General features: G+C 48.8%; 6 non-coding genes across 6 annotated transcripts; 3 read left to right on the forward strand and 3 right to left on the reverse strand.

Moving 5' to 3' along the window:
- Positions 1 to 3,311: 3,311 nt before the first annotated feature.
- Positions 3,312 to 3,384, reverse strand: TRNAV-UAC. The gene has a single exon. It is a non-coding gene; the product is annotated as a tRNA-Val (tRNA).
- A 282-nt stretch (positions 3,385 to 3,666) lies between these two features.
- Positions 3,667 to 3,752, forward strand: TRNAR-UCU. The gene is given in 2 exon segments: positions 3,667 to 3,703; positions 3,717 to 3,752. It is a non-coding gene; the product is annotated as a tRNA-Arg (tRNA).
- A 346-nt stretch (positions 3,753 to 4,098) lies between these two features.
- Positions 4,099 to 4,181, forward strand: TRNAL-UAA. Its single transcript has one exon. It is a non-coding gene; the product is annotated as a tRNA-Leu (tRNA).
- Positions 4,182 to 8,199: 4,018 nt separating this feature from the next.
- TRNAK-UUU lies at positions 8,200 to 8,272 on the forward strand. The gene has a single exon. It is a non-coding gene; the product is annotated as a tRNA-Lys (tRNA).
- Positions 8,273 to 9,213: 941 nt separating this feature from the next.
- TRNAF-GAA lies at positions 9,214 to 9,286 on the reverse strand. Its single transcript has one exon. It is a non-coding gene; the product is annotated as a tRNA-Phe (tRNA).
- A 2,165-nt stretch (positions 9,287 to 11,451) lies between these two features.
- TRNAK-UUU lies at positions 11,452 to 11,524 on the reverse strand. Its single transcript has one exon. It is a non-coding gene; the product is annotated as a tRNA-Lys (tRNA).
- Positions 11,525 to 14,498: the final 2,974 nt, after the last annotated feature.

Below are 14,498 nucleotides of genomic sequence, written 5' to 3' on the forward strand. Positions count from 1 at the left end.
ATCTGGGGGGCTCAGTTGGTTGAGCCACTGACTCTTGATTTCAGCTCAGGTCATGATCCCACTAACCCTGAGCTGGGCTCTGCACTGAGTGTGGAGCCTGCTTGGGATTCTCTCTCTCTCTCGCTCTCTCTCTCTCTGTCTCCCTTTGCCTCTCTCTCTGTCTCTAAAAATAATAAATAAATAAATAAATAAATAAATAAATAAATAAAATGTTTCACATACAGTAATTTACTCAATCTTCTTGAGAATCTCACCTGAGCTTTATCTGCATTTTACAGAGGAGGAAACTATGACACAGAGCAGTTAAGCAACCAAGCCAGTGTCACACAGCACAGACAGGTTATGTACTGTGCCACGGTCACACAACCAAGAGCGACAGAACCGGGAACTGAAGCCACAGTTTGGCTCTGGAGTCCACAGGCTGAGCTTCTATAGTCTGCGCTACGCCACCCAAAGCTATGCCCTTTGTGAGAAGGGAAGGAGCCCAGCCGATGCAACACAGAAAAGCGGAAGGAAGGTGGCTTGATGAGCCCAATGAGTACCAGAAGGGAAGCCAACATCAGCAGAACTCCTGGAAAGTTCTAAGGACAGGATGTTAAGGAACCTGAAGCTAGAGACAGGCAGAACCAGTCTGATTTTTGAAAACTATGTGATTTTTACCAAGTTTACTGATTTACACACCCCAATCCTCCAGAGTGATTTATAAAATCCCTCTATAGGGGTCTAATGTCCCTGTCTCATGGTTTATCCAGTGTCTTAGTCTGTTCAGGCTACTGTAACAAAAATATCACAGACTGGGTGGCTTAGAAGCAGCAGAAATCCATCTCACAGTTCTGGAGGCTGGGAAGACCAAGGTCAAAGAACTAGCAGATTTGGTGTCTGGTGAGAATGCCACACCCTCGTTGATAGATCACTGCCTTCTTGCCGTCCTACATGGCAGAGGGGGTGAGGGAACTTTCTGGCATCTCTCTTAAAAGGGCACTAATCCCACATAAGGTTTTATACTCAGGACCTTCCAAAGCCCCCCCACCCCCACCCCCAGCCTTCACCCTGAGGATTAGCTTTCAACAGATGAGCTTTGGGGCGTCGCAAACATTCAGACCACAGCACTAGTTATAGAGATTTCAAAAGGACCAACGATGTAACAGATAAATTTTAAGGAAATAATAATCTGGAGAAAATATAGCATCACTTTTGGAATATACTCTCAGAATGGGGAAGCACTTTCCAGGCAAGAAATTTTAAAGCCCCCCCTCAAAAATAAATAAAAAAGAGGATAATGAATTTGACTACATTAACCGTTTTAAATGGCTGCATAGCACAAAGTAGCAAAAATAAAATTAAGAGGCAAACAGCAAGTCTGGGAAATACATTTGCAAAACATATCTAAATCTATAGTTATAAAAAGCACCAAAAGATCAATAAGAAAACCTTAACAATACAATAGAAAACTGTACAAAAGGATTGAACAGATTGCAGGATGGAAGGAAGGGAGGAAGGGAAAAAGGAAGATAGGGAGGAAAGAGAATGGGTTTTTAAGCATATGAAAAAATATTCAACCTTACTCTGATAAAAGACATGTAAATTGAGACATTTTCCCCTTTCAAAAGGCAGAGAGACCCAAAAACCCGTTAATACTTTTTATTTAAGAGAGACTGAGATGAAGCAAAGCACGCTCACGTTGGTGGGAATATAATATTGTCCAAGCTCTTTGGAGGTGAAAGCATTCATAGAAATATAACATACATATGCCTGGCAATTCCTTTTCTAAAACAAAAAGGCACTACTCTGCCTGCCTCGGTTGGTACCCTGTTCTGTCCCTGGCCAGTGTGACCCTGGGCAATCACCCTCTCTATGCTTCTTCTTCGTCTCCCAAATGGGTTAGATCATAACACAATCATCCTGAGTATCCCCTGAGTCAACTGAGTCTCCTGCCTAACTAACCACGTAGGAAATGCCTAGTCAAGATTTTGCTATTATTACTCTTTATGTTGATCTACCCCCAAAACCAATCAACAAGGAAATCCACCACAGCATTGTAAGATGGACCACAGGTTAATTGTTCATCAAATACCACAGACTAAACAATTATGGTACATCCAAACGCTGGAAGTCAAAGATCGAGCAGACTTAAGAACGACATAGTAAGATTTCCAGAATAGTGTTGGGTTGAGGGGAGCAGTACCAATCGTACGCTATCTTTTGGACAAAAATCCGAAGTGGCTAATAAAGGAAATACACGTCTACACTGGAGAGTGCAAAGAATAGCTCGGAAGGGTCACAAAAGAAACCCCCAGCAGTTGAAAGGCAGGAGGTATCCAAGAGAAAGCTGGACACGAGTTAAAGGGAACAGCACAGATTCTAATCAGTAATATACTATGGCAAGAGGGAAAAGTGTCCAGCGTCAACTGCACTCACCTTCGATTTGTACATGAGGGGACCGGGAGGCGAGTGATGGCAGCTCAGTAGACCCAGGGAGCGAAAATTACAAAAATCTGGAAGCAGGTGGAGTTGGTCCCTGAAAACCTCATGTGGGTTTGCTAAACTGGTTCTTAACTCTAAGGAAGTTAGGCTCCTACCTTCCCACAGAGGCTGAAACACAGGGGCCCTGTGTCAGGCGTTGGCTGGAACCAACAGTAAATTGGCCAGTCTTCTCAGCACTGTAAGTGGACCTAGGGTCACCTTAGAGATGCTGCTAGAAACTCAGCGTTGTTGTTTGTTCAAGTCCTCCTAGGCCAGGGTTGACAGGCCTCGCTGACAGGAGGGCTCAGGGGAGCTGGGCTAGAGTTTGGTCAAGGAGACAAGCTTTGTGAGAGGGGCACATCACTGTAAGACACGTGGAGCTCTTTGAAATCTTTAACATGTGCATGTAATTTTTCAAAAAGATTTTTAATTTCAATAAACAATGAGGTCAGTGGAGTTGGTGTTGATCAACAAACGAAGGAGGTGGCCCTCCGGGTATCCCCCCACGGAGCGATGGCCGCCACCTTTAAAGGTGGCGGAGGAGCAGGTGGGCCCCGGACTCCTGCCCAGCCACCGGGAGGCAGGACTGCGGTCGGGAAGGCGCAGGCGCCGAGGCGCGCTGCGCCCGGAGCCCCGCCCGGCGGCCTGCACCTCCCCAGAGGCGCCACCCGGGTGCAGCCGCGGCGGCCGATCTGCGCAGGCGCCCACCGGACCTGAGCCCGCGCGGCCTGGCTCAACGCCAAGTCCCGGCGGAACCGCGGCGTCTCTCGCTTCCCGGAGTAAAACTCAAGATCTGGCTGACAAAGCAAAACCTGAAAACATCGCTAAAAGGGAAGATTACAGCCTCATGGTTCCACTGGGGCTCGAACCCAGGACCTTCTGCGCGTAAAGCAGATGTGCTAACCGCTACACTATGGAACCGCGCGCTGCAATGGCTCTCCAGGGTGAAGTAAGTGCACATAAAGACCTTTCTCTTTCCAGTGTGGGAGGAGACTGAGAGTTGATGCCCAGCGACCGCTTACGGAGAGGAACTATCAGAAGGATGTCGGGCCGCCAAGGGCAGCTCCCACCCACGCTTCTCCTCGGCTGCACGGGCTCCGCCACTTCTCCGAGAAGGAAGGCGCGGCCGGACCCGCGGCGGGTGTCCCGGGGCAGACGTTGCGCCTGCCTTGATGTAAGCAGCGCGGAAGGGTCCAACTGCCTGGCTCTGTGGCGCAATGGATAGCGCATTGGACTTCTAGACAGATGGAGGCATTCAAAGGTTGTGGGTTCGAGTCCCACCAGAGTCGCTTTTGTTTTGGGAAGTGAAGAAAAAACCCACCTTAACACCTTTAAAATTCCCCATCTCACTCGCGTACTATGAAAAGGAAGGAAACTCATTCCAACTCCCTGTGGTGTCTTCTCGTGTGAAGTTGTTGGGAGACCTGTCACCCGAGTCTTCCCAGTCGCCTTCAGGGGGCCCCAGGGTTTCCGGTGACTGGAGGCGGAGAAATTGGCACGACCTGGTAAATTTCGGAGATTTTTTTCGCCCCCACGTTGTCCTTTTACATCTCAATCCAAATTTTTAATTGTTTGGATACCTCCATAACTCTATATTGTTCAAGTTGACTAAAAGTAACTGGGAGCTCGTAGCGTACCAGAATGGCCGAGTGGTTAAGGCGTTGGACTTAAGATCCAATGGATTCATATCCTCGTGGGTTCGAACCCCACTTCTGGTAACAGCTCTTGTCCTTTTCCAAACACGAACTCATTCTTCGAGTTTCCCCAGGGCTTTCAAGATGGTAAACAAACAGTAAGGACCCTCTGTGTGTTTTCAATCTTATTAGGCTGAGAGACTATGATGGAATCAGAGTAACCAAGACGGCCGGAATGGTTACATGGCAATGACCTCTTATTCTGAGGGTATTTTTGCCAGACACAGAAAGTGTAGCAGCAAATTCAGAATTGATGGTTTGGAAAACTGAAAGAAAGGGTCTGTGTAAAACTGTACTACGTTGGGATGGGGGGAGTAAAAACATTCACCCTGTGAAATTAGTCGACAGTTATTTCTTAAGATCCTTTTTTTTTTTTATATATGAAATTTATTGACAAATTGGTTTCCATACAACACCCAGTGCTCATCCCAAAACGTGCCCTCCTCAATACCCATCACCCACCCTCCCCTCCCTCCCACCCCCCATCAACCCTCAGTTTGTTCTCAGTTTTTAACAGTCTCTTATGCTTTGGCTCTCTCCCACTCTAACCTCTTTTTTTTTTTTTTCCCTTCCCCTCCCCCATGGGTTCCTGTTAAGTTTCTCAGGATCCACATAAGAGTGAAACCATATGGTATCTGTCTTTCTCTGTATGGCTTATTTCGCTTAGCATTACACTCTCCAGTTCCATCCACGTTGCTACAAAAGGCCATATTTCATTTTTTCTCATTGCCACATAGTATTCCATTGTGTATATATACCACAATTTCTTTATCCATTCATCAGTTGATGGACATTTAGGCTCTTTCCATAATTTGGCTATTGTTGAGAGTGCTGCTATGAACATTGGGGTACAAGTGCCCCTGTGCATCAGTACTCCTGTATCCCTTGGATAAATTCCTAGCAGTGCTATTGCTGGGTCATAGGGTAGGTCTATTTTTAATTTTCTGAGGAACCTCCACACTGCTTTCCAGAGCGGCTGCACCAATTTGCATTCCCACCAACAGTGCAAGAGGGTTCCCGTTTCTCCACATCCTCTCCAGCATCTATAGTCTCCTGATTTGTTCATTTTGGCCACTCTGACTGGCGTGAGGTGATACCTGAGTGTGGTTTTGATTTGTATTTCCCTGATAAGGAGCGACGCTGAACATCTTTTCATGTGCCTGTTGGCCATCTGGATGTCTTCTTTAGAGAAGTGTCCATTCATGTTTTCTGCCCATTTCTTCACTGGGTTATTTGTTTTTCGGGTGTGGAGTTTGGTGAGCTTCTTAAGATCCTTTTGTATGCCAAGTGCTGTTCTAAACGCCGGGGTTATGGGAATGCAAAAAATTTTGGAAAAGGAAAAGTAAAAAAGAAAGGTAACAAAAAAGACAAGGTCCTCACCAACAAGATCCCTGTCCAGCGGCACTTGCATCACAGAGTGACAGAGGAAAGAGATGGTTTATAAACAAGCAAATAAACAGAATTTCAGATGGAAATAAGCGCTGTCAAGTAAATAAAACGGGGAGGCCCAATAGAGTGGCATAGAACTTTCTCAGGGCAGAGTTACTCCACTTGTGGAAATCATTCACCTTGACAGGAAGGTTCTCCCCCTCTCTCTACCAATCAAAAACTCCCAAGAACTCCCAAAATCTGCTCTCCAAATCTTCACTAAAACCTTCCCGTGACCCATGACCCTCATTCATTCCACAACAGGTTTTGAGAGCTTGATCTGTGCCAGCCACTGACCAGGCACCGGGGACACATGGGAACTCTCTGCCTCCCAGCAGAAACATTGGAGGAGGGAAGACTGACCCAATTAGACAGGTGTTGAAGGTAGGTTGTGGTGAGTGCAGCAGGAGTGACAGCCTCAGAGGCCCCCAGCGCGTGTAACCCGTAACCCGATCTGGAGAGGATCAAGCAGGGATCTCTGGACAAGTCCTCATCCCTGTCTTTAAAGTTCAGAGGGAACTTCCCAAACCAACGGAACTTGGAAAGTGGGGAGAGGATGGCATTTCAAGACTGGGGGGTTGGGGAGGACGGAAGGGAGTGGAAAAAAGCATTGCAGCTGTTAAATGACATGTAAACAGCTCCGGCTTCAGTGAACCCTCTCCATGCTGAGTAGTCCAGTTTCACACTGTTAACACTTGAGGACATACAGTTTGAGACTTTGGTTCTCAGTGTTTGGTACCTGTCGATCTAGTCTTGTCTCAGGAGAGCAGGAAGCAGATCTTCCCGCTCTCTCACACTCAGCACTGTACTGAGTGGGCCCTGTGAACAGAGCCCTGTTGTAAGAAGCTGAGGTTAGGCCAAAGGCTAAGCCCCCCAGGACTGACTTCCTAGCACAGGCAGCTCCTCTCCTGGGGGGTAAGGGGGGGGGGGCAGAAGCTGGTTTTGGTTTTCTTGGTAGAATCTAGACTTGTCATCTGATTCTTAGGGATCCACATCCTCATTTGTGAACGCTACCTTATCCATTTGTGGTTTTTCAATAGAGCGATTCCCCTCCCAAACCATGAGACGTGGAGGGACTCCCTCTCATCCTCTCCTCCCCCCCCCTCCCATTCTGGGAAGAAAATTTGTGCTTTTACCCTTTCTCTGCTGGGATCTGTAGAAAACACAGGATCAGGGATGCCTGGATTTGAAGGGCTCCCTGTGTGACCCCAGAAGGATGGAATAATTTAGCAGATTACATTTTTTTCATTTATTTTATTATGAAAAGAATGCATTTTTTTACTCCAATAACACAGATGTACCCAAAGGAAATGGTGAGAGCCTCCTCTTACAAAATGTAGCCATTTTTATTGAACTGTCTTCTATCCTTAAACATCTCATGTATAGGTAAACCCCAAATATACAAAATGTGTGATTAAAGAATGTATATTCATATACAGATCCTTTATTTTTTTCCCCACAAATATTATCCCATGCATATTGTATAGCACCGTGTGTTTTTGTTTAACATAACATGGATATCTTTCCATAACAGGTTACCTTAAACATTGCTCCTACTTCCTGATACATTTCATTCCTGATACGTTCCTGATCATACACATTTCCTAAAAGAATGCAAGCCTCAACGTTCCCCAACGTAAGGGAGTGTCTCTGAAGCCCAAGCAGGGCTAAAATGGTTGTGAGGTTCTCCATCATAGGATTCCCTTCCTTTCAAGGGATCTTGTCCAACACCCCAAGAAATCATATGGCAACAAGGGAGCAGGATGAATGAAAAAATTAGTTGAGTGCGAGACACAGCTGCCAGGATCATAGGACTTCCTCAACATATAAAATCCCACCTGGCCAAAACCTTTCAGCGAAAGCTCTGGGAAAATGTTCAGATTCCCTGGGCGACTTCCTGTTCGCTGTTCCCTCTGCTCAGAATTCTCTTTCCAAGACTACAGGGGCCCAGTTACCTTTCACAGCTCAGTTCAGGCTTCTCTATCCCCCTGGAAGACTTGGCTGCCCCTTCTGGTGTCGGCCGGCCGGGCGCCTAAGAAAGCCAGTTTCCCACCATCAAAGCGCTTGACTGCGTCTGTTAGTGTATCTTTCTGCTGCACTGAGGACCAGGACTGGGTCTTGGCAGCCTAAATTTGCTTAGTGCTGGAGAGCAGCATGCACTCGATGAACGTCTGTCGAGTAGATTATCAGACACCTAATCAATTATTCATAATGCGCCACCCACATGACGCTCTGGGGCTCTCCAAAGACCAACACTGGAATTAAAATCCCGCTGCTCAACCAGAAGCACGCCCAGAGTTCCTAAATCTGGAGACTTCTTTAGGGGATGTTCCCTTTAGGATGCTAGTACTTAGTTGGCGGGGGGGGGGGGGGGGGGGGGGGGGAGCTGCCCGGGGGCGGGGCAGGTGAGGCAGGCAGGTTTTTTTCTTTATAGTCTATCTCTGATGGGAGAGAAAACGATTCCATTCAGCCCAACACCCACTGGATCTTGATTTTGTAGTTTCACCTTCAGGAAATCAGTAAAAGGACTCAGGATATTAATTCAGTTAGAAAAGAGTGCAGCCACATGGCCTATTTCACTGCGGATAGGGTTAGGAGAGGGCCTCCCTTGCGAGCCCGGATAGCTCAGTCGGTAGAGCATCAGACTTTTAATCTGAGGGTCCAGGGTTCAAGTCCCTGTTCGGGCGGAGGTTATTTTAAATTCCAGAAACAAATTTGAGATTGTTAACACGACACTTAGCGAACAGGTGAGGGATCATGCAAAGCCCACTGGGCTCCCTTCCGTGCCGGGGGGGAGGGTCACCCCCTGAGGGCCAGACTGGCCTCGGACTTCGCGCATGAGCACAGTGCCTGATTACGAGCCTTCCACGCTCAGGCTTTTCTCTTCCAACTTTCGAGTGTTACGGTGCCTTCGGCTGTTTTTTTCCTTGAAACTTCTGTGTATTACTTTTATATACAAAAGTCTATAGACCCACAACCAATAAACTGCACCCCCGTCATTCCCGACAGCAATGCTCCTGACGGTAATTGCGCAGCGTTTGGCCAGGAGCACTTGTTGGCGCCCCGTTTCTTAAAGGCGCGGTGAGAAAGCAAAGGTTCCAAAGATTCTTTCAGATAGAGACACGTGCTTCTGAGTCACATTTCCGGCTGGGAACCATCCTTTACCAGATTTCTGACGCGCCCACGAGGGTCCCTGGCTTTTGGGTCTGGCTTTGCAAAGGTTTTTGAAGGCACGTCTGTCGCCCAGGAGAAAAACTTGCGAGCCTGGCGCGCTGACCACACTGGGAACTGCAAACAAACACTACGGAGCCTAGTGTGCGGTAGTGCGGGGCATTCCACGGCTCGGAGCTTCCCGACTAGGACTAACCGTCCGAACCTTCCCCTGTAACACCGTAGCCTCCGCCAAGCGCGCGCGCTGAGACCCGCACGGCCGCTGCGCAAGCGCGAGGGTGAGCACGCGCGTAAGAGACCCGCTTCCCCGCAACAGACACACAACCGCTGCGCACGCGCAAGGGTTGGCCCGAGCTCTGAGCCCAGCACCGGTGCTGCGCAGGCGCACGCGGGGGCCCTGGGCGGGGCTCTACGGAAATGAAAGCACCCTAGTCCCATTGGGAGTCGGCAAAAACCCTGCCGAAACCCGGGATCGAACCAGGGACCTTTAGATCTTCAGTCTAACGCTCTCCCAACTGAGCTATTTCGGCGGAGGCAGGAGTTCTCGCTACCCTGTTAAGGAAATTTAACAGAAAGAAAGAAAAAAGAACTTTCTCTTATTTCCTCTGCCTTTCCAGTTCCTAATTACGTTCTGAGGTTTGGAGAACAGTGAAAATTCATCCCTGTCATATGAGGAGGATTTCGCGTTCTTCCTAATGCTTTCTCTACCTCTCCCCAGAGCCCTAAAAAGAGTAAACGGCCACTTACTAACAAGTGCCTACTGTGTTCCCAGCCCATGATTTACGTGGTCTTAGTCGATCCCCACCCGCCTCACCCCTGCCGTAAGGTTGATTTCTAAATGAAATAACTGATTCGCCTCAAATCATCCAGAATTGAACCAGAGCTGTCCAGCTTCAAAGCCCAAAAGGTCTTGGTCAAAACAGATGTTAGGGTTTGGGGTTTTTTTGTTTGTTTTTTTCTTTTTTCTCACTTTCCCCCCTATGGGGAAAGGCAGAGAGAGTGAACTTGAATTGAGGAGGGAGGTAAGAACTAGGAGTCCTCAATGCTCTCCACCCCTGTCCTCTCCTTGCCTCAGCCTGCTCTATTCTTGTTCAGGAAATAATTGGAGCAAAGACACTTCACTTTTCAAGGTTGCCAAAAGTGCACTTGATCACTTTCCAAGGGACTCCCTCAGAGAGAAGAGGATAAATTCGAGTGTCTGCCACAGCTCCTCGCCTTCTTTCTCTCCTGGGATGCCAGGTTGGCCCCATGATTCAATTTCTTCAAGAAAATAGCCTGACTGGCCCAACCAAACCACTCCGCTCTTGCTGTCCCTTCAGCACCTATCAACCAACACAAATCACATAAACATGTGCTTATGATCTTGGGCATATTGGGAGTATGTTTCCTTGAAATGGTTCCTTAACCTGTTTCCATATGTATCCGTTTTTCCTCCCTAGATTGAAAACTCTTGGAAAGAAAAATAATGATGGTAACAGCTACAATATTGAATGCTTACCTTGGGGCAAAACTCTACCAAGCACTGTGCATGCCTTGTTACTCATTTAATCACACGTTCATAAGTTAGATGCTATTGTTCTGATTCCCTCTCTTCTGATGAAGCTGCGCTTTGGAGACGGAGCTAATCGTGGGTGTGTGTAGGCACAGCATAAGGCGCTCCAGCGTGAAGGGTGAAGGCCCTCCCTCCCTCTTGAGTGCTACCTCCATCCGGGTCCTGCTCCACTAATCAGGACTCCCTGGGGAGCACAGTCCATCAGCTGGGGGGGGGGGGTGCAGCTGACTCAATCAACCTACACTCCCATCCTGCTAAGGAGATCAAGATGGACTTTCTTCCGTTGCCTGGCAGAGACAAGAAAGGCTCAATCTCTAGTGAAGCAAGGAGGTACCTTCCCCTCCACCTACCAGGGAAATTAGTTTTAGTCTTTCTCTTTTGTCCACAACCCAGCTTCCTCAATACTTCTCAGGAGCCGAAGGCTTCCCTTGTTAGACTGTAGTCAGTGCGAGCTGACTCTTTTTGTCTTTGTGATACCAGGACTTGTCCCACCCCAGCCCCTTGAAGGCACTCTTTCCAACACGCACGTTCTTCCTCCCACGGCAATGCTGCCATCTCCGCCTCACTTTCTCCCCTGTGTTCAGGGTCACACTTGGGGTTGGGGAGGAGAGAGAAGACTTCATTTAGAGAGAACACCGCTCTATTTGGTGTTTCGGTTTCTAAATGGCCTTCTCTTCCTTTTCAGCGTGCAGAAATATTCTCTAGAAGAGTAGTAAAGTGGCGTGTAGGTGCAGGAACCGTGCAGTAATCCCAGACACCTAGCGGGAGGGAACCCCAGAGAGAGGGTCAGCGGGGACCGCCCGCAGGACAGCGAAGCAGGACGGTGACCGGGGGAGTACAAGGGACGTCCTGAAGCATTCGTTCCCCCTTCCTGTGAATACCGCGGTAATTGGGACCTCTGTGGCCCCGCCGGTGGTTGCAGAATAAAGCAGTGTATTTAATTCCCTCGAACAATGCACTGCGAGCCTCCCAGGGGGCTTTGCACAACGGTTTGCAATGTGTGTCCTCGCTGGGACGCGGCTTTTCCTCGCAGCCTACAAGCTCCAGGATTTTACTCGCTTCTCGGAAAGCACCCGGATAACGAAAGCTGATCCTGAACGCTTGTTCTTGTTTTTAAATTATTAGGAAAAAGTTTTGTTGTCGCGCCCGAACAGGGACTTGAACCCTGGACCCTCAGATTAAAAGTCTGATGCTCTACCGACTGAGCTATCCGGGCTCACGGGAAGTTCCTCCCTTCGGTGCATGAAGACCCTGTTGTTTGCGCTGCGAGCTAACAGCACCGCCCAGAACGAGCTCCCGGATTCGTCCTTCGCGTGTGACTAATCCAATTCCGGCCCACGGACCCCGCGGGGACGGGAGGTAAAGAGGAGAGCATGCGGGGATGGTGTCAGGTCGTTCTTTGGCAGCTGAATGCAGATTTCTTAAATATAACAAAATAAAACGCGCCCCCTTTTATTTAGAGACTCCTTGGCAAACATGAATCTTCAGTTCTGCAAAAGCCTGAAGAGAGAGGGGAAGCCATTGCTTCACTGCACACCCCCCCACCCCCACCCCGGCCCACGCATGTCTTTGCCCTAAAAGCAAAGAGCACAGGCTCGGAGACCACGGTTCCGTGTTAAAGATGGCAGGTGTCCCTTCTTCCGAGAAGCACCACTTTGCAGTCCCTTCTCCTCAGGTGCCCACCTCAAAAGAAGCGCGAAGCTGAGGAGCTGAAAGAGGCGACCAGGGCTCGGGAGAAAGCGCTAGCAGCCACCCTGGGCCCAGAGAGCGCGCCCCCGCCCCGCCCCCTCAGGTTCGGCCTCTGCGCACGCGCGCTCCGCCCTGCGGGGGCAAACCCGTCTCCCTTCACCAGGACACGCTATTTGCACATTACAGATCCCCTGCTACCTTTCGGTCCTCTGGGTCTTTACACACGTTCCCTCCAACTGGCATGCTACCTTCCTTTCACTCCTTCCCCCTCGCCTGTCAGTTTAACTGCCGTCCTCCCTGGGTAGCACCTTCTGATGACCAGCACCATCCCTAGTCTTCTCCTTCCCTGCCCCTGTGGATCTGATGGGGAAAAAAACCAAACCCTGACCTTCAGAGGGAAAAATCATAAGATGGCCCACAGGACTGATAGGGAATTCCAGGCCCCGCCTGAAGACTCTCCTTCTGGGGTCTTCTTCCTGCCCCGCTTGCCTCGCAGCATATTGCCACTAATGCGGAAGTAGCAGACTATACATTGTCCCCCCATATGCTAATGCTGGTGGCTCGGATCTTCGGAGAGACCTTCTCCCCTGAGCCCATCGATGTAAATCAACCTCCGATCCTCCAAGCTCTCCGAGTGCCGCTTGGTTCTTCCGTCAGCGATCCAGCCTGGTTCCGTAACAGATCTACTACACCCCAAACCTTTGGGAGCCTCATAACCAGTGCTTTAATAGAGGAATATTCAAGTGCTTTGGCAACACAGATGGACAATTAGAACGCGGGCAGAGTAGAACGTGGTAGGGAAAAAAAAGACATTAACTGGGTAGGTGGATGCCACCAGGGCAAGAATGGTGATTCAGGCAGACACCCTGTATTCTCTGAGCGTCTTGCTTGGATCCCAAGTACTTCCCGCAGAGATCCTCCTCTCCTCAGGCTGGAAACTGGGGAGGTCCACAGTGAAAGAGAGAGATTTTAAGAAATTGGCCCACAATTGTGGGAGCTGGCAAGTGCAAGGTGGGTAGGCCAACAGACTGGAAATTCCAGTAAGAGTTGATGTTGTAGTCTTGAGTTTAACTTCAGGAAGGCAGCAAGCTGGAAGCCCAGGCAGGTTTTCTATTTACCAGCTTGCAGACAGTGCCTTCTTCATCAGGAGACCCCGTTCTTAAAATCTTCAGATGACTGAACAGAGGCCCAGCCACATTCCAGAGCATCATCTGCTTTACTCGAAGTCTACTGATTTCCATGTTAATCACACCTAAACACCTTCACAGCAAGCAACATCAGGACTGGTGTTTGGCTAAACAACCGCAGCCTAGCCAAGGTGACCTATAAAATTCCCTGTCACACATGCCAATGTACATCATGCAAACTCTCAACTACCCAATTTTTTAATACATCATTTTCTTTTCCTTCTTTTTGACCATTAGATTTCAAGAGTCCCTCATCAAAATGCATCCTTCCACCCAAGAACCCAAAGATGTGGGGGACAAAGCCCCTCATCAGCTAGCATATTGGCACAGATGAACAGAAAGGGGAGGGCATATAAATAGGTTCCAAAGCAGTATTTCTCCATGTTGCCTTTCATCACATCTAGGGTTTTTAGAATATGATAACTGAATCACCATTCTCTCTCTCCATGTCCCAGCCTGGCACCCAGCCCAAAAGAAGCCATGCCTAAGTGTATTTTGTTCCATTGCACTACCTTGAGTTGAGTGACTCATCATCTTAACAAGTTATATTAATAATAATAATGACTATCATCATCATCATCATCCAGCCCAGAGCCTCCAAATCCCCCCTCTCCTCCACCCCCATCCCAGGCTAGTGTAAACAACTCTGGAAGCCTGGGTCAGGTTGGACGGTTTGATTCCCTGTGTTTCCTGGGAATCCCTGCTATGGCCTCCTCTGATGGTGATGGTCGCAAACCCATTTTGTGCATTTCGAGATTTTGAGAATAAGGAACTACCAGTCTGTTGTGCAAATCCGGATCATCCTGAGTAGTTTCTCAGTATAATTGCGGGGGCGCGGGGCGCAGGGGGCGCATCGAGTTCAGAGCATATGTATGTGTATGTGATGTCCAGCAGCGGTTTGTGATTTACCAAATAAAAATTTAGTTACATTTAAGTTTCTGGGAAACGAGTGTGTACTTCGTATGATCCACGCAGTATTTGGAACATGCTTATACTAAAAAACATTTGTCCTTTCTTTGAATTTCAAATTCAATTGCGTGTCCTGGAATTTGATTTGATAACCCTGCTGTAGACATGAACCAGAGAGGGCTGCCCAAACCACCGCACCATCACCACCACCACCACCACCACCGCCACCCAAAGCTGACCTAGGTGCTTGTTTCTGTTAAACCAGGTGGACCAAACCGAAATCGAAGGTTTCCTTGGCGGAGAGAGAAACGGGATGTCGGCATCCCCATCGAGCCCCGCGCGCCCCGCGCTCCGCGCCCCGGCGCGTGGCAGCTGCGTGGCCGTCAAGCCCCCTGCGGAGACCGG

This window comes from Lynx canadensis, chromosome D1 (genome assembly GCF_007474595.2).
Source record: "Lynx canadensis isolate LIC74 chromosome D1, mLynCan4.pri.v2, whole genome shotgun sequence".
Classification (NCBI taxonomy): Eukaryota; Metazoa; Chordata; class Mammalia; order Carnivora; family Felidae; genus Lynx; species Lynx canadensis.